Source organism: Lampetra fluviatilis, chromosome 37 (genome assembly GCF_964198595.1).
Source record: "Lampetra fluviatilis chromosome 37, kcLamFluv1.1, whole genome shotgun sequence".
Classification (NCBI taxonomy): domain Eukaryota; kingdom Metazoa; phylum Chordata; class Hyperoartia; order Petromyzontiformes; family Petromyzontidae; genus Lampetra; species Lampetra fluviatilis.
In genome coordinates this window covers 4,798,327-4,820,059 of record NC_136311.1, presented here as the reverse complement: position 1 = coordinate 4,820,059, position 21,733 = coordinate 4,798,327, and the positions used below count along the sequence as shown (strand labels likewise).

The window sequence follows — 21,733 nt, the reverse complement described above, 5'->3', positions numbered from 1 at the left end:
CCGAGGACCGCACTATTACAAACTGTAAGTTACAGAAACGTTCAGCAGAAAGTCGCGTGACCATTGTACTAATGTGGAAACAGACAAAAGAGAGAGAGACACGCACGCAGAGAGAGAGTGGGGGATAGGGGGAGGGGATCACAGAAAGCGAGAGAGAGAAAGGGAGAGACAGCGAGAGAGAGAGAGAGAAAGGGAGAGACAGCGAGGACGAGAGGGCTACTCGGCCGTGCGGCTCGCGATGAGCGGGTGGATGATGCTGGGGGGGGATACACGGCGTCCCGCAATCTCCAGCCTCGTCTCCCCGCGGTGTCTCCCTCCCCCGTGTCTCCCTCCCCCGTGTCTCCCTCCCCCGTGTCTCCCTCCCCCGTGTCTCCCTCCTCAGTGTCTCCCTCCTCAGTGTCTCCCTCCCTGCGTCTCCCTCCCCGTGTCTCCTACCCGCCTCTTCCTGCCCGTGTCTCCCTCCCCCGTGTCTCCCTCCCCCGTGTCTCCCTCCCCCGCGTCTCCCTCCCCGTGTCTCCTACCCGCTTCTTCCTCCCCGTGTCTCCTCCTCGTGTCTCCCTCCGCGTATCTCAACGCCGTGTTTCCACCCCCCCGTGTGTCCCTCCCCTCCCCCGTGTCTCTCTCCTCCGTGTCTCCCTCCCAGCGTCTCCCTCCTCGTGTCTCCTCCCCGCGTCTCCTTCCCCGTATCCCAACGCAGCGCCTCTCTCCCCCGTGTCTCCTCCCCCGCGTCTCGCGCCCCGTGATTCGTCCCCGTTTCTCTCACCTCTCCCTCGCCGTGTCTCTTCGCCGCGTCTCCCTGCCCCGTGTGTCTCCTCCCCCGCGTCTCCGCCCCCCCCCCCTCTCGCATAGCCATACGCTGCTCATAGACCGCACTGACAAAACACACAAAGAAGCATGACACTTCACGCACCCTGCACGCCACGCGTCCCCTCTGCACGCGCAGACACCTTGCGACTTGGAGACATCGCTCCCCACCCGGCCCACCGCATCCAGTATACCTCTCGGCATGGCAGTGGGGGGGGGGGATACACACATGTTTATATTCGGCGAGCAATGAGGGTTTGGCCATGTCTGTGAAAGGCTCCTTGTAAGTATATCAACAAGAAGTATCATTATCATGATCGCTACCACGCGTGTACCGTGATCAACCTCGCGTGTATCCGCAGCGTTCTCTCTCTCTCTGTGTGAGTTTACACGACGGCGGAGATTTACGAGCGAGCCAGAGACGCGAGAGGCGACACCGACGCTTGCTGTGTGTCTTTAAGCATTCCCCGTGTCACTCTGTCCGCTCGCATCAAATATTTACGCGAAACACGAGGTGGGGGAGGGGGGGGGTAGTCGGGAGCTTGGTGGGTGGGGGGGGTGGTTTGGGGGGGCGGGGTTTTGGGGGGGGGGAGGTTAACTCAGCGATGCGGGGACACCACGAGAATCCGAGCAGGGGGTGCACAGCCCTGGGTTGATTCCTTCTGAGATGTCCGTGCGTTCGCGCCCCGTTCGTTGCACTGCGCGCACAGACCCACGCTGCCCGTCGGAGCTCACGGGCAGATCAAGGGGCTCGCTGAGACACCGGATAGCGGCTTGGGATGGACGACCACCATGCACAACCATAGGCTGCTGCTACTGCTGCTGATGATGATTATGCTGCTGCTGCCTATGCTGCATGATGTTGGTTCTGAGAGCCGTCAAGCTGGTCACGGGAACGACCCCGGCTGCCGTGGGTTGACCGACTGAGATGAGCGGCAGATGCACCACCTATGTTCCCCCCCCCCCCCGAACTGTGCCAACTCGCTGCGTTTTATCCGCCCCGGCGCTCCGCTCGATGTTGTGAGCGCCGCCGAAGGGCGACTGCCTCCGCAACTGCCCAGGAACGTCCTTCACGAGCCTCCTCCACAGAGGGGAATTTTGACACCGCTCTGCTATCGGTCCACTGAGCTCGAAACCCTTCTGTACCACATCAGCGCATCTCTTCTCGAGCACGTACTGCACCCGTTTAGCCCCATTTATGCGGCCAAGCAGATCGTTCAAGGGCGGTGGCCGCGTGTCTGTGGCCGTGTCTGTGGCCGTAAGCGCGGAATCGAACCCAGGTGCGCCGAGTTCGTAGCGGCATGGCGCTAACCACTACCCTAGCCGGCTACCCTCCCCCCGCGACCACGACACAAGACAAAGATAAAGTTCCCCCGTGAAGCCTTAGGGGCCGTCCATAAATGACGTCACGCGATTTTGGACGATGTTAGACCCCCCCCCCCCCTCGTCACGCGGCGTCACAAAAAGTCAGACCCCCCCTCGAATATATGTCGTCACAAAAAACACATTTCCAATTTGAAAATAAAACATGCTTCAAATCGCTTTAAACTATTGTCATTGTAGTGCGTATTTAATATGGCACTGTACTCTGATGCTGTAAGAGTGTTGTTATAACAATTAGTGTTGTTATAACAATTCCATATTTATTTAAAATTGCGCATTTATCAAACCCCCCTCCCTCGTCACACATCGTCACAAATCTCTGACGCCCCCCTCCCCCCCCCCTAGGTGCGAGACGTCGTTTATGGACGGCCCCTTAACACGCCGCACTAATTTGAGGCTGAGTCGCCCTAGGGGAGGCTCAGGACCGATTCAGATACTCGTCACTGGCGTTGGTTGGTGGCCGCGAGCCCGGAATCGACCCTGAATGTGCCGGGTTCGTAGCAAAGTGCGCTAACCCCCCCCACCCCCCAACTCCTCCACCCACGCACCCCCATCACGTGTACACATAAACACACGCAATCGGCGCCCAGTCACACGCGCACGCCAGGTGGCCAGTTTGCGTAAATCACAATGGTGCAAGGAAATCCACGCGACTCTCGATTCACTCATTGGGATTCCAGGGGTATAGAAGCCTCACCACGGGGGGGGGGCGGGCGGAGGGAAAGATGAGGGGGTGGGGGCTGCTTTGGGAAGGGGGGAGGGAGTTGGTACGAGAGCAGAGAGTGTTGTTGTGTTATTGCAGGGAGGGCTATTGCAGTGGATGGGGTCGTTTTTTGTTTCTTTTATTTGGGTTCTCTCTCAGTGCGCGCGTGTGTGCAAATGTTGGGGGAGCGGTCGTGTGCCGGTTAGCGCGCTGCGCTAAGAACCCGGCGATCCGGGTTCGATTCCCGATCAAGGCCAACACCGGTGACGATTATTATTATCTGAACCGGTCCCGGGCCTCCCCTAGGTCGACTCAGCCTCAAATGAGTACCTGGTTTGGTGTGTAAACATTTTGACTGGGGAGACAAAGGCGGCCGGGCGTCGTGCTGGCCACCAACCCCCTTCGCATGCCGTGGCGGCCTTCGGAGGTGCCCGCTAACAGCATTTGCCCCTACAGTCGCTTAAGGCTATCCGGGGGATCTTCGTCGTTGTATGCATGTCGACTCAAATCTGGCGGTGTGTAGCAAACATCGCCACTGGAGAGACAAAGACGGCCGGGCATGGTTGCTGTACACCCACCCCCTCGTGTGCCGTGCCGGCCTTCATAGTTGCTCCTCGCTAACAGCACTCGTCCCCAAAGTCCGTCTCGTTTGTATTTGCCTTCCTGCTCGCTATTGTCTGTGTCGCTGTCTCCGTGTCGACTGTGTGTAATGTTGGTCGTCTGCGATGTCACGTCTCTATGTTGATGTGTGTATGCTGAACTTCTTTCGCACCGTGCCTGAATGCAGCATGAGCCAGACAATTCGCTCAGATCATCGATTCCTATAGCAAATGAATTAAGAAAAAAATCGGTTCCGAGCGTCAAGCGATTCATCGGCAGGCGCTACGCGAGTAGCAGTCCCGTTCCTCGGTCACAGCGAGTTTGCCCCGACAGCACCGATAGATATCAAAGCACGGACACAAAGACAAGTGGACACACACACACACGACCGGACGCACAAACAGACGGACGAGCCGGACATACGGACATACAAAACGGCCGGTCCGACGAACAGACACGGCGCAGATAGACGGACAGGCGGACAATGTCCACACTTAGACAGACGCACAGACGCACAGACTCGCGCGCACGAAGTGAACATTCAGACCCACAGAAGTGGACGCGCTGGAGCGCGAGAGTGGCAGAGGCACTCTCCCACCCTGCTTCTCTCGCCCCCTCGCTCCCTCCCCTTGCTCCCTTTCTCTCTCTCTCTCTCACCCTCTCCCCTCCCCTCCTTCCCTTCCCTCTCGCTCACTCTCTTTTTTTTACGATCAGTGGAAACAAGAAGATGCTCGGTGTATTCGGCACTTTGCTTCGTTTATCATTTCGTAATTTTTTTTTACATTTTTTAACTTTGCTTTATGTAAAACCCCCACCTCTCGCTCACTCTCTCGCTCACTCTCTCTCTCACCCCCCTCCCCTCCCTCCCCTCCCTCTCGCCCTCTCCCCTCGCTCTCTCTCCCCGGGCCCCACGATTCACGCGCTCCGCCGCCGCGTGAATCGTCGCGTTCGATGGCGTCGCCTTCTCCAAATAGCCGAGCCCTTCTCACGCTTCGTGACCACGGCCTATAGCCCATAGATCCCCATCACGGTGGCGGCGGCGGGGGGGGGCTCTGCATGCAGATATGAGCTGCCCGTCGGAGGCCGTAGGACTACGAGAAGGGATGGGTGGTGCAGATGCAGCACTTGTCGTAGTAAAAAAACAAAAATTACAAATATTACGGAGAAAACAGGGGGAACATAGACATAGAGTAGGGAGAGAGGGGGTAGAGAGAGAGGGGGGGGGGGGTAGAGAAAGGGGGTAGAGAGAGAGGGGAGTAGAGAAAGGGGGTAGAGAGAGAGGGGGATAGAGAAAGGGGGAAGGAGTAATAAGGAGGAAAGCAGAGCGTGACATATTTTGTGAAATCTTTCATTTAAAAAAGGGGGGGGGGCACATAAAGCAAAGCAATGAATAAAAACCGAAATGATGAACGAAGCAAAGTGCCGACTACACCGAGCATCTTCATGTTTCCTCTGATCGTGAAAAAAAAAGGGGGGAGAGGGAGGGCGGGGTCTGTAGGGGGAGGGGCGAGGGGGGAGAGGGGAAGATTGGGGGCGGGCGCCACGGTGGGGAAATGTTAACTACTTCGCCTGGAATGCGGGAGGTCGTGGGTTCGATCCCGACCCTTGACGCCTGCTGTATATTTGGAGGTTGCGTGTCTCTCTCTCATCGTCATCACGGTGGCTAGGAGATGTTAACTACCTCGCCTGGCATGCGGGAGGTCGTGGGGCCGATCCCGACGCTGTCTCCTGCTGTATATTTGGAGGTTGCGTGTCTCTCTCTCATCGTCATCACGGTGGCTAGGAGATGTTAACTACCTCGCCTGGCATGCAGGAGTCGCGTGGGCTCGAGCCTGACCCCTGACGCCTGCTGTGGACTTCTCCGGTTTTCTCCCTCCACATTTAGAATCGGCAAACACGCGTTCAGAGTATTTGGCTGAAATAAATGTCCACGTGATAAGCCACTTCGTTGAGCTATCATGTGTGGCCAGGTCGCTTCTGAAAAAGAGCTACACAGTTCAGTAAAAATAAAAGTGTGATGAGAGGATGACAAGGGATGGAAGATGGATGGGGAGAGACGTCACGATGTGTTCTAGATTTAAGGATGGTTGGCTGTTTCAGATTTTCATCAGCTGGAAGATATTCCTAATGGGATTCGAGCATATTTCGCATTAATATTACATGTGGTTCGTGCGTGTGTGTGTTTATTTACAATGGGCAGTGGTTAGCACAGTGCGTTACGTATGTCTGTTGAACTTCTTTCGCACCGTACGTCGCCAACCGTGCTTATCGGAGCTGCATGAGGAGTGAGCGAGAGAGTGAGCGAGGGAGTGAGCGAGGGAGTGAGCGAGAGAGTGAGCGAGGGAGTGAGCGAGAGAGTGAGCAAGAGAGTGAGCGAGAGAGTGAGCGAGGGAGTGAGCGAGAGAGTGAGCGAGAGAGTGAGCGAGAGGTGGGGGTTTACATAAAGCAAAGTTATAAAAAAAAATACGAAATGATGAACGAAGCAAAGTGCCGACTACACCGAGCATCTTCTTGTTTCCACTGATCGTAAAAAAAGGAGGGAGGGAGATGGAGAGAGGTCTGAGCAGGGATGGTAGAAGGAAAGCGTGTGGTGGGCATTGCTGTTTATAGATTTCCATCAGGTAGAACCACGGGGAAGATGGAGTGGGGAGGGGAGGGGGTAGCTTTGGGGGGAGGCGCGGAGAGGGAGGTGGTAGATGGGGGGGGGGTGACAATGACTTGGACTTGCACGGAGGTAGGGAGGGGATGGTGGAGAGTGTGCCACGACGTGGAGAGATGAGAGAGAGAGAGGTGGAGAGAGAGAGAGAGAGCACAAACAATTGAAGGCGAAGGAGGCGGGCATGGAGATGTAACTGGAGGAGATGCGGGGTGGGTAGTGGGGGTGGGGGTAGGGTGAGAATGGAGACGTGGTGTCGGAGGCGAAAACAGTGGAGACGTGGAGAGAGGAAAAAAGATCTGAGCGCGAGGAGAAGAGAGGAGATGACAGAAGATGGAAGATGAGATGGGGAGCGGCGGGGGTGGGGTAGAGGAAAGAACAGGAGCCGTAGGGGTGGGGAGGCAACGGTTGGCAGAGGAGACGAGAAATTCGTCCGGGGCCTTTTAAATCGAGAAGGGTTCTGATAGCCGGGGGCGCAAAGGGTGGTGGTGGTGGGGGGGCTTTGTGGGGCTGGCCTAGAGAAGGGGGAGGGGGCTTTTGTATGGGGTCACAAGTCCCCTTGGGTCCCCTTAGCTGCACGATTTCACGGAGTGATTTGTGAAGCACCGTGTGCGTGTGTGTGTGTGGTGACCGCTCTGTTAAGGGGCCTGTGGGGAGCAGTGACGAGGGCGGTTTTGCGCAGTGAAATACACAGACCTGGTTACCTAGGTTCACGTCCAGGCCACGAGTAACATCAGTGCGCGGGTTGACATACTGCATGGATGTGTGTGTGCGTGTGTGCGAATCAATCGGTCATATTGCACCGCCTTTAAGGACCCTCACTGACCAGAGTGGTGAAGTATGGTCAAACACCCCCCACCCCCACAAACCACTCCATGCATGGGCGGGACGGCTGGGGAGGATGCCTTTATCATCCAGCAGTGGATTGACAAACACAACAGCTATCAATGTAGACGCTGTACATTTCCACAGAGACTCAGAAACCTCTACGCATCCTCATAAACAACGCAACGCTTTCATCAATAAAAGTGTGGTGTTTAAATTGGAACAAATGTATGTTAGGCGACGTTTCGGACAATGGACCTTCTTCGTAGCACACACACGGAGGCCATTACCCCGAAACGCTGCGTATTCGACGTTTTTTTTTCCTTTTGAAGATAACATTGATAATTATCCACGATGCATTTAGCGGCTTTCAAATTATTAATCTCAAAGGGCTGTACATCGCAGGCTTACAAAAGAAACAACCAAATGAAATGTAACGATGACAACAACCAGTTCAAAAATAAAACCCCCATCAGAATAGCAATAAAACCAAAGCTACAGCGAGAAGCATTATCGGTGGAACCCTGGGAAGCCACGACAATAAGGAAAAAGAAGTGGTTTAAAATATGTCACAATCTGCATAAAATCCAATCAATTGACAAATGCATTGGGTTGTTCGTCGTCGTCGTTGTTGTTATTAATGCAGCAGCAGCAGCAACAGCAGCAGCAGCGGGCATCGCCGAATACTTTGGTCAGCAGAGACTCGTAGACCTACTGAGCCACGGAGCTCGGGGTTGCATAACCGTCCGGATTTGACATCCCCGTTCGCGGAGTCTGTGCTCGGGTGGCAAGCGTCGATGTTGTGGCCATGATCGTGCTCGCGGCATTGCGTTGAGCTTCGTTTTAGAAGCGCACTGCATCGTTCTGGTAGTGCTGACCGTGTGATACCCAGTGAAAACTGTGAATATTTTTTTGTTATTTTACCAGGTAAGGCCCACTGAACTATACATCGCTTTTTCAGAAGCGATTTGGCCACAAATGATGGCTCAACGCGTGGAACTTGATGACAACGAACTATTACTGGTAGGAACCCACTGGTTCCACCAGCCCACAGAGGATTGTTGTGTCCGTCCGTCCGTCGTGCAGGGAGGGGCTGGGTGGGGAGGGGAGGGTGGGGAGGGGCTGGGTGGGGATGGTGGGGAGGGGCTGAGTGGGGAGGGTGGGGGTGGGATTGGTGGGGCTGGATGGGGAGGGGCTGGTCACCCCGTGGTGCCCTTATAAAACTCAACGTTTAACCTACTCACGCCGGCTTGTGCCCGCCCTCGCAGTCGGGCATATTTGCGGAATACACCACGCCGCCGTTGACCCTGGAAATTGACCGAGCAACCCGACGTTCCTACCAGCTTCCTCCGCGGGAAAGAGTTTTAAACGCTGTGTTGTTGATTCTAAATGTAGAGGGGGGAACCCCAAAGGACCCGGAGAAAAATCCACGCGACCACGGAGAGAACATGCAAACTCCAAAATATACAGCCGGCGTCTGGGTCGGGATCGGACCCACAACCTCCTCCAAACCAGGTGAGGTTCAAGTTCAAGTTCATTGATTAGGTATAGCCCTGTGAGCCATTCGGCTCTTGAATCGGGTGCAACCGCAACAAACAAAAACACGAACAAAAAACATCTTAAAGCGAATATGTGACTAAGTGCAAACAGAAAATCCAAGAAAAGACAGCAAAATATTGCAGAAAAAAATCACCGTATACCAACGCTGTGTGCAAAAATCCCAGTGGGATGCAAGTCAAACAACCAGCAACAACCACAAGACAACTTAGATTAAGGCCATCAGTCTAACTCTGTACTACAACAAACAAACGTGGCTAAACCATCTCGCCACCGCGGTGCCCACGTGAAATGCTGGGCCAACGTTGTGGTAACGTTAGGCAACGTTAGGCAACGTTAGGCAACGTTGGGCCAACATTGGGAACAACCGCATTCCAGCGTTGGCATGTTAACTGGGTATGCATCTACAAAAAAGGTTGAAGCGCTTTCCATCTCCGCGGATTTATATTCAAGTATTGTACAAAAGCGATTCGCTTACATTCTGATATGTCCCTCCATATAATTATATATATATAGAAGATGGAATATTGTCCACAACGACGCCAACAGCATGCAAAGAGACCCATGCTGATCATGCGCTTATACAGACTTATATAACTCCATAAGTTGAGTTGTGATGATTCTGGGCAGGCGAATCGATAAAAATTCGATGATTCTTTTTTTGCGTACGCGTGTCGATGTTTTTTTTTCGTCTCATCCGTCTAAGTTTGAATTGTTGTTGGGCTCCTTTATTAAATATCCCACCACCAACACCGCAAACACAGCAACAAAACACCCGTGTAGCCTTAACATACTTTTGGGGCAAGTGCTGTGAGCGAGTAACACCCATGGAGGCCGTAACGGCCAGCACCACGCCCGGCCGCGTTTGTCTCCCTCGTGGTCGATGTTTACTACACAACATCGCACCAGGTACCTTATTGAAGGCTGAGTCGACCTAGGGGAGGCCCACCCCACTTGCAATCCCTCTATTACGCATGCGCTGTAGACTTCCGCCCTCTGCCGGCCAAGTGTAAGTTGCAGTCAATGCCCTCACGTGAGTGTGGCTGTATTTGCGTGTGTGTATGTACGTGTGTGTCTGTGTGTATGTATTTGTGTGTCTGTGTGTTTGTATGTATGTATGTGTCTGTGTGTGTGTGTCTGTGTTTGTGTATGTATGTGTGTGTTTGTGTGTATGTGTGTGTCTGGGTGTGTATGTATGTGTGTGTCTGTTTGTGTGTGTATGTATGTGTGTGTCTGTGTGTGTGTATGTATGTGTGTGTCTGTGTGTGTGTATGTATGTGTGTGTCTGTGTGTGTGTTTGTGTGTGTGTGTCTGTGTGTGTGTCTGTGTTTGTGTATGTATGTGTATGTGTGTGTTTGTGTGTGCATGTATGTGTGTGTCTGTGTGTGTGTGTGTATGTGTGTGTATGTGTGGTCATCTCGGTCAGTCGACCCGTGGCACCTGGGTCTGCCCCGTGACCTCCTGCCAGCGGGCGTTCGACACTTCACGTGGCCTCAAGGTGCACATGGCCTGGCACAAGCGTCGTGGTGACGTCACCGCCACTTAGTGGCGAATGGCGGTTGTTGTTGTTGTATGTGTGTGTCTGTGTGTGTATGTATGTATGTGTCTGTGTGTGTGTATGTGTGTGTCTGTCTGTGTGTGTATATGTCTGTGTGTGTGTATGTATGTGTGTGTCTGTCTGTGTGTGTATATGTCTGTGTGCGTGTATGTATGTGTGTGTCTGTGTGTGTTGGGTGAGCGGTAGTGTAGCGGTTAGCGCGCTGCGTTACGAACCCAGTGGCCCGAGTTCGATTCCCTCGTTGACGATTATTTGAACCGGTCCTAGGTAGACTCAGCCTCAAATGAGTACCTGGTGTGGTGTGTAAACATCGCCAGTGGGGAGACAAAGGCAGTCGGACGTAGTGTTGGCCACCCCCTGGTGTACCGTTCCAACCTGCATAGGTACTACTCGCTAATAGCACTTTTACCAATAGTCTGTGAAGGCTATACGGGCATCTTTGTCTCTGCATGTGCGTGTGTTTATGTGTGGGGAGCGGTAGTGTAGGGGTTAGCGCGCTGCGTTACGAACCAAGCGATGCGACATCGATTCCCGCTCACGGCCACCAACACCGGTGACAATTATCTGATCCGTTCCTGAGCCCTCCCCTAGGTCGACTCAGCCTCAAATGAGGACCTGGTGCGGTGCGTGAAAATATCGCCACTGGGGAGACAAAGGCGGCCGGGCGTGATGCTGGCCACCCACCCCCTCGTGTGCCGTGCCGGCCTTTCATCGGTGCTCCTCGCTAACAGCACTTTCCCCAGCAGTCTGTTAATGGTTGTGCTGTATCTGTATCAACGTGTGTGTGTGTGTGGAGCGGTGGCGCAGTGGTTAGCGCACTGTGTTACAAATATTCAAGAGCGGTCCCTTGGCCGACTCAGCCTTCAATGAGTACCTGGCGCTGATCGGTTCTCCCTGCTGCACCCCCTGATGAAGCCGCGCTGACCTTAATCGGCGCTCGCGCGAAGCAGCGCATGCCTCTCTTATCACGCCGAATCTCGCACCTACATCTCCGTTCTGGCGCGCGCTCTCACTCCGCCATCTCCATCACTCCCTTAGCCTCTCTCCCTCGCTCGCTCTCGCTCTCTCTCTCCTATCCCATTCTTGCTCCTTCGCTTCCCCTCCCTCTCTCTTTCATCCCCCTCGCGATCCACACCCCCACTCCCAGACACCCCCTCCCTCCTTCACTCTTTCAGTCTCTCTCTCTCGTGTGTGTGTGTCTCTCTCCCTCTCTCTCTCTCTCCCGGCTGCACACACACACAGAGCGTGAGCGTTCAACGGCGCCGCGAATTCATCGGCGCACCATCCTCTGGAAACATCACACACGAGCGCGCTCACTCACATCATTATCAGCGCCATCACCTACATCATCATCATCGTCGTCGTCGTCCTCCTCAACATCGCCATCATCTCAGCGCTCTACGACGGCTGACAGAGGGAGGGAGGTGTGTTATATATTTTTTAATTTATTCTCTCTCGCTTCCTTCGAACGATTTTCATTCCCTCTCGCCTCATCATCTCGCAACTCGCCCCCCTCCCCCCTGTGTCTTTTTTTATTTATTCGTCCGAGCGAGCGTGTGCGTCCGTCCGCGCTGTCGCTCTCGTCTGACCGTCTGCTCCTGCGTCGGACCACGCGCGCGCGCACACACGCGCGCGCACGTAGGTCACGAACGCACACGCAGACACGCACGCAGACACACACGCAGACACACACACGCAGACGACACACACACAGACGGCACGCGCAGACACACGCGCACGCGAGGAAGCGCTTGCAGCCTCGAATCTGTTCGTCTGTACGGCGGCTCTGACCTAGCCGCCTTCATCCCCGGGAATATTCGCTCGCTCGCTCGCGAGGAGGCGTACGGAGAGTGAGGAGAGATAGAGGGAGAAAGAGAGAGGAGAGAGCATCTCTCAGCGTCCAAGGCTCGGCTCGAATCCTTCAACTGCCTCGCTCGGCGACTGTTCCTCGACCGCCGTCTCCGCGCTCGCAATGCGCTGAGTGGATGCGCTGAGTGGAGCGGAGACTCGGCGGCGTGCGAGGTGAGTGAGCGGGCGAGTGAGTGGGTGAGGGAGGGAGTGGGTGAGTGAGTCAATGAGTGAGTGGGTGAGTGAGTGGGTGAGGGAGGGGGTGAGTGAATGGGTGAGGGAGGGAGTGGTGAGTGAGTGAGTGGGTGAGTGAGTGAGTGAGTGGGTGAGGGATGGAGGGGGTGAGTGAGTGGGTGAGGGAGGGAGTGGTGAGTGAGTGGGTGAGTGAGTCAGTGAGTGAGTGGGTGAGTGAGTGGGTGAGGGATGGAGGGAGGGGGTGAGTCAGTGAGTGGGTGAGTGAGTGGGTGGGTGAGGGATGGATGGTGGGAGGGAGTGGGTGAGTGAGTGCGTGAGGGATGTATGGAGGGAGTGGGTGAGTGAGTGAGTGAGTTAGTGGGTGAATGAGTGGGTGAGGGATGGAGGGAGTGGGTGAGTGAGTGGGTGAGTGAGTGGGTGAGGGATGGAGTGAGTGGGTGAGTGAGTGGGTGAGTGAGTGAGTGGGTGAGGGATGAAGAGAGTGAGTGAGTGGGTGAGTGAGTGCTTGAGAGATGGTGGGAGGGAGTGGGTGAGTGAGTGGGTGGGTGAGGGTTGGATGGAGGGAGGGAGTGGGTGAGTGAGTCAGTGTGTTAGTGGGTGAGTGAGTGAGTGGGTGAGTGAGTGAGTGAGTGGGTGAGTGAGTGGGTGAGTGAGTGAGTGGGTGAGGGATGGAGGGAGTGGGTAGGTGTGGAGTGAATAAGATGGGTAAGGAAGTGAGGGAGAGGGTGAGCTGGTGGGTGAGGGAGAGGGAAGACATGGTGGGTGAGTAGGTGAGTCAACGTGTGGGTGGAGGAATAGACGAGGGAGTGGATAGGTGGGCGGGAGGTGGGGGGTGAGTTTGTGGGTGAGCAGGTGCGTGAGGGAAAGGGAGAAGGAGTGGATGAGTGAGTAAACGAATGAGTGGGTGATTGAGTAAACGAATGAGTGGGTGAGTGAGTAAACGAATGAGTGGGTGAGTGAGTAAACGAATGAGTGGGTGAGTGAGTAGACTGAGGGAGTGAGTGAGCAGGAGACAGCAGAGCTTGCGAGAGAGTGAGTTAAGTAAGAGGGTGAGTGAGTGAGCGGTGAGTGTGAGAATTGGCGAGTAGGTGAGTGAGTGGGTGGGTGAGCGGGTGAGCGAACGGGCAGACAGGTGAGTGAACGGGGCGAGCTGGTGAGCGACCACGAGAGGGTGAGTGAGACGGTAGGTAGTTGAGTGGGTGAGTAAGTGAGTGGGCGAGTAAGTGAGTGGGTGAGTGAGTGGGTGAGTAAGTGAGTGGGTGAGTGAGTAGGTGAGTGAGTTGGTGAGGGATGGAGTGAGTGTGTGGGTGAGTGAGTGAGTGAGGAATGGATAGAGGGAGTGGGTGAGTGAGTGAGTGGGGTGAGGGATGGAGTGAGTGTGTGGGTGAGTGCGTGAGTGAGTGAGTGGGTGGGTGAGTGAGTGCGTGAGGTATGGATAGAGGGAGTGGGTGAGTGAGTGAGTGAATGGGCGAGTAAGTGAGTGAGTGTGCGAGAAGGTGAGCGATTGCTTGGGCGGGTGAGCGGCTGACCGTCTGTACTGTCGAGACGGTGAGCGAGGAGGTGAGCGAATGAGGAGGTGAGTGAGTTCGCGGGCAATCAAGCGGCAGAGTGAGTGAGCGGGTGAGTGAGCGGGAGAGTCAATGAGTGGGTGGGCGACCCAGCGAGTTTGCGGGAAGACGGAAGGGGTGAGCGAGCGGGTGAGTGTGGGTGAGTGTGGATGAGTGGTCGAGTGAACGGCACAGAGGTACGAGGGAGAAAGGCTGGCTGCTTCTGCTGCTGTTTGTTTGAGATACTCTGTCATTGCGCCAATGCTGCTATTGCTGATGCTGCTGATGATGCTGCTGCTGCTGATGATGCTGCTGATGCTGCTGCTGATGATGCTGTTTGCTCGAGAATCTCTGTCATTGTGCCAATGCTGCTATTGCTGATGCTGCTGATTATGCTGCTGCTGATGATGATGCTGATGATGATGCTGCTGATGCTGCTGCTGATGATGCTGTTTGCTCGAGATACTCTGTCATTGCGCCAATGCTGCTATTGCTGAAGCTGCTGCTGCTGATGTTGCTGATGATGATGCTGATGATGCTGATGATGATGCTGCTGATGATGCTGCTGATGATGCTGCTGCTGCTAATGAGCAGCGCTCCCCCCCTCCCCCCCCCCCCCGAGTGATGGAGTACATGAGTGGGGGAGAGTGAGGGGAGAGTGTGGAGAGAGAGTGAGGGAAGAGTGAGGGGGAGAGTGTGGAGAGAGAGTGAGGGGAGAGTGTGACTGGGGGAGAGTGAGGGGAGAGTGTGGAGAGAGAGTGAGGGGAGAGTGAGGGGAGAGTGTGGAGAGAGAGTGAGGGGAGGAGTGAGGGGAGAGTGAGGAGAGAGTGTGGAGAGAGAGTGAGGGGAGAGTGAGGGGAGAGTGTCGAGAGAGAGTGAGGGGAGAGAGTGAGAGGGGGGGAGAGTGAGAGGAGAGTGTGGGGAGGGAGTGAGGGGAGAGAGTGGAGAGAGAGTGAGGGGAGAGTGTGGGGAGAGTGTGGAGAGAGAGTGAGGGGAGAGTGAGGGGAGAGTGTCGAGAGAGAGTGAGGGGAGAGAGTGAGAGGGGGGAGAGTGAGAGGAGAGTGTGGGGAGGGAGTGAGGGGAGAGAGTGGAGAGAGAGTGAGGGGAGAGTGTGGGGAGAGTGAGGGGAGAGTGTGGGGAGAGAGTGAGGGGGAGAGTGAGGGGAGAGTGTGGGGAGAGAGTGAGGGGAGAGGGTGACTGAGGGAGAGTGAGGGGAGAGTGTGGGGAGAGAGTGAGGGGTGAGAGTGAGGGGAGAGTGTGGGGAGAGAGTGAGGGGAGAGGGTGACTGAGAGAGAGTGAGGGGAGAGTGTGGGGAGAGAGTGAGGGGGAGAGTGAGGGGAGAGTGTGGGGAGAGAGTGAGGGGAGAGGGTGACTGAGGGAGAGTGAGGGGAGAGTGTGGGGAGAGAGTGAGGGGTGAGAGTGAGGGGAGAGTGAGGGGAGAGTGTTACTGGGGGAGAGTGAGGGGAGAGTGTGGAGAGAGAGTGAGGGGAGAGAGTGGGGGTGAGAGTGAGGGGAGAGTGTGCAGGTAGAGACAAGAGGAGAGAGAGAGGGGAGAGAGAGAGCGTGTTAATCGGAGATTATTATGGGAGAGTGTGAGGGTTAGGGAGAGCGGCGGAGTACGTCACTCGGGGAGAGTGTTCATTGGAGAGTGTTACAGAAGAGAGAGAGAGAGCGCTCACACAGAGCCAGCCACGAGCGCGGCGCCTTCATAGCGAGGGTTCATAATGGCCAATTCATGTCCATGATAATTAAGATTATTTCGTATCGTAATTGATGGTGATATTGATGTCGATGATGATGTTGTTGTTGAACGTGCCACTGATGATGGTGGTTGTTGTTATTACGGAAGTCCTGCTGCTGCTGATGATGGTTGTTATTATCATGACGAGAGTCTTGCTGATGAGGATGAGTTCCGATGATGATGATTATGATTCAGTCGTTTTCAATTCTCTACATTTAACCAATGAGGACTGATACTGCTGCTGCTGCTGATGATGGGAGCGCGGCTGATGATGGTGATAAACCTCTGTACGTAGGATAGGAACAATTTACATTCCGGGCGCTAACTCACACGCTCACGTCTTCACCCTCAAATGCAAGTGCCTCGCATACATACCCAGTTGGACCAACGTTGGTTGACGTTGGACGAACGTTGCGCAAACGTTGGTTGACGTCGCACCAACGTTAGGCAACGTCAATGTGATGATTTCCCGCTCAAAAGAGCGATGAAGCCAGTGGTGCCAATTCCACGTTCCTGCGGCGAGGGCGACTCTCATCGACCGCTGCTGCTGCTGCCCTCTGCTCCCCGTGGCATCGACGCCGAGGAATGATGGGCTGAGTCAAGCGCCCGCCGCGACTCTGCACTTGTGCCAAATATAATCATGAAGACACCCCCCCCCCCCCATCCGTGTGGCCTGTACAGATTGTTTGGGCAAGCACCACGCCCGGCCGGCCGCCTTTGTCTCCCCCAGCAGTAATATTTTCACCGCACTCGCGTCGTTCCGTGATTTATTTAAGCCCGAGTCTACCCAACGGGGGAGAGAATCCCAAGACCGGAGCCAATAATCACTCGCCACCGATGGCAGTTTTCGCCGTAGGCCGGCAATCGAACGAAGGTGGACGGGTTTTCTCTCGCGCCGTGCAACGCTAACCACTGCGCCACCGCTCCTCCCGTGTAACACTCACGTAGCCCGCGGCGCGTGATGCCACTTGTTACAGATTCCGCGTGGGCTCGCGTCTCTCATTGACGAAGAACACGCCACCGTCACGGACCCGATATTAACAACGAGGGCATCTCACGCGCACACGCAGCTGCTCTTAGCAGCCTGTGGAGGTGGTGGTCTGGACAAGGCTGAGAGATGCTTTTGTACGTTCGCAATGCGCACTCAACCTGCGAGTGGCGTTTGTTCGTGGGGGAGCGGTGGCGCAGCGGTTAGCGCGCACTGCGCCACGAAACCGGCGACCCGTGTCAGATTCCCGCTCAGGCTCGATAACGGTGCCAGCGGACATCTCAATCGGGATTGGGCCTCTTCTGGATCGACTCAGCCTTAAATGAGTACGTGGCGCGGTGGGTGAAACCGCTGACTCCCAATAAGTGGGAGCTCGTTGTCCTGCAGACATCCGTGCTGTCGACGCCTTGAGCTGCACTCTCGTTCACCACACTCGATATGTACATTCACATTGTGTTGTACAGACTCGCGCAGAGACCCATAGACTCACACAGAGATCCATAGACTCACGTAGAGACCCATAGACTCACACAGAGACCCATAGCCTCACACAGAGACCCGTAGACTCACGTAGAGACCCATAAACTCACGTAGAGACCCATAAACTCACATGGAGACCCATAGACTCACGTAGAGACCCATACACTCACATGGAGACCCATAGACCCACATAGAAACCCATAGACTCACATGGAGATCCATAGCCTCACATAGAGACCCATAGACTCACATGGAGACCCATAGCCTGACATGGAGATCCATAGACTCACGTAGAGACCCATAGACTCCCATGGAGACCCATAGATTCACATAGGAATCCATAGCCTCACACAGAGATCCATAGCCTCACACAGAGACCCATAGACTCACACAGAGACCCATAGCCTCACACAGAGACCCATAGACTCAAACAGAGACCCATATACTCACACAGAGACCCATAGACTCACACAGAGATCCATAGTCAAACATAGAGACCCATAGCCCCACACAGAGACCCATAGACTCACACAGAGACCCATAGACTCACACAGAGACCCATAGCCTCACACAGAGACCCATAGAATCACACAGAGACCCATAGCCTCACACAGAGACCCATAGTCTCACACAGAGACCCATAGTCTCACACAGAGACCCATAGCCTCAGACAGAGACCCATAGTCTCACACAGAGAACCATAGTCTCACACAGAGACCCATAGTCTCACACAGAGACCCATAGCCTCACACAGAGACCTACTGTAGACGCTTTAGCGCGCTGGCTGTGGTTCCACGGTCTGTGCGAGGCGATCGTGGTCACAGCACCACCACCACTGCCATCGTCCACTAACACCAGGGCGCAGCCACTGCTGACTCTGACCACGAAGCGGTACCAATTTTGACGACCCCAGAGGAGATGATTGGTTGAGTCGATCTCCCACCGAGCCTGTCCGTCGCAAAAAAAACTCATCCATCGATCGCGAGCCGACGATTTTGTCTGAAAATTTTGTCTGCAAATTCGCCTCCGACTTGGCTGTGATTCGATTTTGTCCTAGGGGCATTTTTTGCTTCCTTTGTCCAGCTGAAGGAGTTCAGAAGGGGTGGGGGAGCAATTGGGAGAGGGGGTGAGGTGGGTGGGTGCTGTGACTTTGACCCTAACCCCCCCCCCACCTCCTTGTACCCATGTATGCCCTCTACACTCGTGCCCATTTAGTCCGTGGTTTAATCCGTCTCTGAGTGAGATGTTTCCAGCGATAACCCGCGAGCACACCAGCTGTTGGGTGATCGCGGGAGCGGTACAAGTGTGTGTGTGTGTATGTGTCTGTGTGTGTGTGGCTGTGTGTGTGTGGCTGTGTGTGTGTGTCTGTGTGTGTGTGTCTGTGTGTGTGTGTCTGTGTGTGGGGAGCGGTAGGGGAGCGATAGTGTTGCGGTTAGCGCGCTGCACTACGAACCTGACGACCCGGGTTCGATTCCCGCTCACGGCAAACACCAGTGACGATTATCTGAACCGGTCCTGTGCCTCCCCTAGGTCGACTCAGCCTCAAATGAGTACCTGGTGCGGTGTGTAAACATCGCCGCTAGGGAGACAAAGGCGGTCGGGCGTGGTGCTGGCCACCCACCCCCTCGTGTACCGTTTCGGCCTTCATAGGTGCTCGCTAACAGCACTTGCCCCTACAGTCAGTTAAGGCTATACGGGGGATCTTTGTCTTTGTGTGTGTTTATATGGGGTGGGCGGAGGAGCGATCGTGCGAGTTTTGTGTCATTCATTGCAAGGCCTCTGGGCTACTGGCGGCCAACGGTCGCCTTTAGATGGGTCCCGACAATGCACAACGCCACCGCACCACCATCATCATCATGCTTGGCGGCCCTCACACGCTGATGGTGTCTTCTCGGCGATGGTGGAGTGGTTAGCACGCTGCGCTACGTACCCGTGAGACCCGAGACCGATTGCCTGATCACGGGTCATTGAGTCCGCGCAATATTTAGGATTCTCCCCTGGGGCCCAGCATTTTACCAAGTCCTCCTATTCCTCCTCCACGTCTTCCTGCAGTGATGATTATCTGAACCGGTCCTGGGCCTCTCCTAGGTCGACACAGCCTCAAATTAGTACCTGGTGTGATGTGTGAGCATCGGCACTTGGGAGACAAAGGCGGCGTGGTGTTGGTCACCCACCCCCTCGTGTGCCGTGCCGGCCTTCATAGGTGCTCGCTAACAGCACTTGCCCCTACAGTCTGTTAAGGCTACACGGGGATCTTTGTGTGTGCGGGGAGCAGTGGTGCAGTGGTTAGGGCGCTGTACTACGAACTCTGGTCGACCCCGGTTTCGATTCCCGCTCACGGCCAACACCAGTGGCGATTATTTAAACCTGTCCTGGGCCTCCCCTAGGTCGACTCAGCCTCTAATGAGTACCTGCTGCGGTGTGTAAAAATCATCGTCACCAGGGAGACAAAGGTGGTCGGGCGTGGTGCACCCCCTCTTGTAGCCGTTCCGGCCATCATTTGGTGTTCGTTAACAGCACTTGCCCCAACAGTCTGTTAAGGCTATACGGGGGATCTTTGTCGTTATACTATTATTAATAATTATTATTTTAACGAGTTGAGAACTCTGCGATGGAAAATAAGAGACAGATGTCAAAGTATGTTTCCCGTTCTCACGATCCTCCTGTACTCGAAGCACAAAAAGTAATTAGCTCTTTTATGAAATAATAAAAAGCAAAGCTAATAATGTTTTTTGCGAGGTTTTTTTTATATGCATATATTCTGTATTATATATGATGATGTACGATTTAAAGGATATTCTGGCGAAAGAATTGGTTTCAAAGCAGCGTACAAATTGAAAATCTGGAGCAATTTTAAATGAGCCGTGGTCAATCTTCTGTACTCGCTGCTCCCACCTTTTCAGCATCTCCATCGAGTTTTATTATACCATAATAATTTATTATGATTAATATTATAATAATTATTACATGTATTTTGAACTTACTCTTCCACCGTTTCAACTCAAATCAATTGTGTATTCGTTACACGGAAAATCCCGTGCAGCCAGTTACCCAGCCAGCAGCCAGCTTGCCGTTCCACTGCTGGATGATAATTTTTTTCGGCCCGAGGACGACCGCTTGTGTTGCGATCGAAACGTCGTGATGTATGATGTTTTGTTTTATTTTACTATTTTTCTAACTACGTGACTTTACCAAAAGAACCAAAGAGTAATATATTAAACTCCTTTTGTCAAGGCGCTCTCTTCCTCCCATCCAGCTTAAAATACGCTGCCAAGCTTAGCAGTGTTCATTAGGACGCTGTCTTTCCGACAGCTCTGTTCTTCACCTGAGGACGACGGCTGCTTGCGTTGTGGCCGAAGCGTCGTGATAATTTTCTTACGTTTTTTTTCCCTTCTACGTGACTTTACCGAAAGAACCAAGAATGAATCCCTGCAGTCACGAAAGCTTTAAATTGAAAAATGTATAAAAGAAGTTCAACAATATTTATTTTTATAATTTTGCGGTGTATTTTTCTGTTTTTATACCTTACGCATTTGAACAACGACATGCAATGGCCTACTCTTGAACGTCCAGCAGACGTCGCGGAGTACTCGGTGTTATCCAGGGCGGCCGCTGGATTCGAACGAGTTCAAATCTCACGTACAATTAATAATAACAATGATTATTTATCTATTTATACTCGTAATACGTAGTTATTTATATAATTTCTTCCGTTCCGTGTTACCGTTCGCATCAACGCCACGTATCCCATGAAACGAGGATTCGCGTTCACTGCGCACGCAGAGTCGAGTCGACCCACCCCCCCCTCACCCACCCCCCCCACACCCAACCCACTACCCACCCCCCCCACCAACCTCCCTCCCCCCCCTGCCCACCCCCCCACCCACCCCCAACCCACCGACCCCCCCCACCCACCTCCCAGACCCCCCCCCCACCCACCCCCCCCACCCCCCCCACCCACCCCCACCCACCCCCACCCCCACCCCGTGAAACCCCTCCGACTCCAAGAACTGAATTCTCACCCCTGTGATGTGGAGGCAATGATCGATCCTCAGGGCGAGTGTTCTTCTCGCATCCCACTCCTCGCCGACCCACACAAAAGACAAAGATCCCCCCATATAGCCCGCACAGACTGCTGGGGCAAGTGCTGTTAGCGAGTAGCCCCTATGAGGGCCGGCACTGGCCAACACCACGCCCGGCCGCCTTTGTCTCCCCGGTGGCGACGTTTGCACACTCGCACCAGCGACTCATTTGAGTCCGAGTCGGTGATCGTCAACGCTGTTGGCCGTGAGCGGGAATCGAACTCGGGTGGCCCGGGTTCGTAGCGCAGCGCGCTAACCGCTGTGCCACCGCTCACCACCACCACCAACCACGCTCCGTCTTTCCACGTTCACCAATTTACTCTTCACCTCCCCCCCCCCCCCATTGAAATACAAATTATTAACTCGTTCCACGCTGCTGCGTGCGCCCGATGATTGTTAAACACGTCCCCGCGTGACGCGCTCAGCAATCTACGTCGTTTGAGTTAATAGAGCTGAGATTCAGATTATGGTTGAGACGTTAGTGATGCGTGTGTACACGCGTGTCCGTGTGTGTGTACGCGTATGTGTCCGCGTGTGTGTATGCTTGTGTGTACACGTGTGTGTACACGTGTCCCTGTGTACACGTTCGTCCCTGTGTACACGCGTGTCCGTGTGTACACGTCTGTCCGTGCGCACACGTGTGTACACGTTGTGAACGTGTGTGAACGTGTCGGGCACGAGTTCTCCGTGCACGAAGACAGCGTTGGATTTCTTAGCGCGTCACGTGGGAAGTTCGTAACAATAATCGGGGGCGTGCATCGTGGGG

At 54.4% G+C, this 21,733-nt stretch overlaps 1 protein-coding gene across 1 annotated transcript in view; it reads left to right on the top strand.

Annotated features, from left to right (window-relative positions):
• The first annotated feature begins 11,957 nt into the window (after nt 1-11,957).
• The window catches only part of LOC144945278 (uncharacterized), a 102,914-nt gene continuing 93,138 nt past the window's right edge, over nt 11,958-21,733 (top strand). Inside the window, exon 1 of the mRNA XM_078873667.1 lies at nt 11,958-12,108. The gene's annotated coding sequence lies outside the window, so the exon portion shown is untranslated. The remainder of the gene's footprint in view (nt 12,109-21,733) is intronic.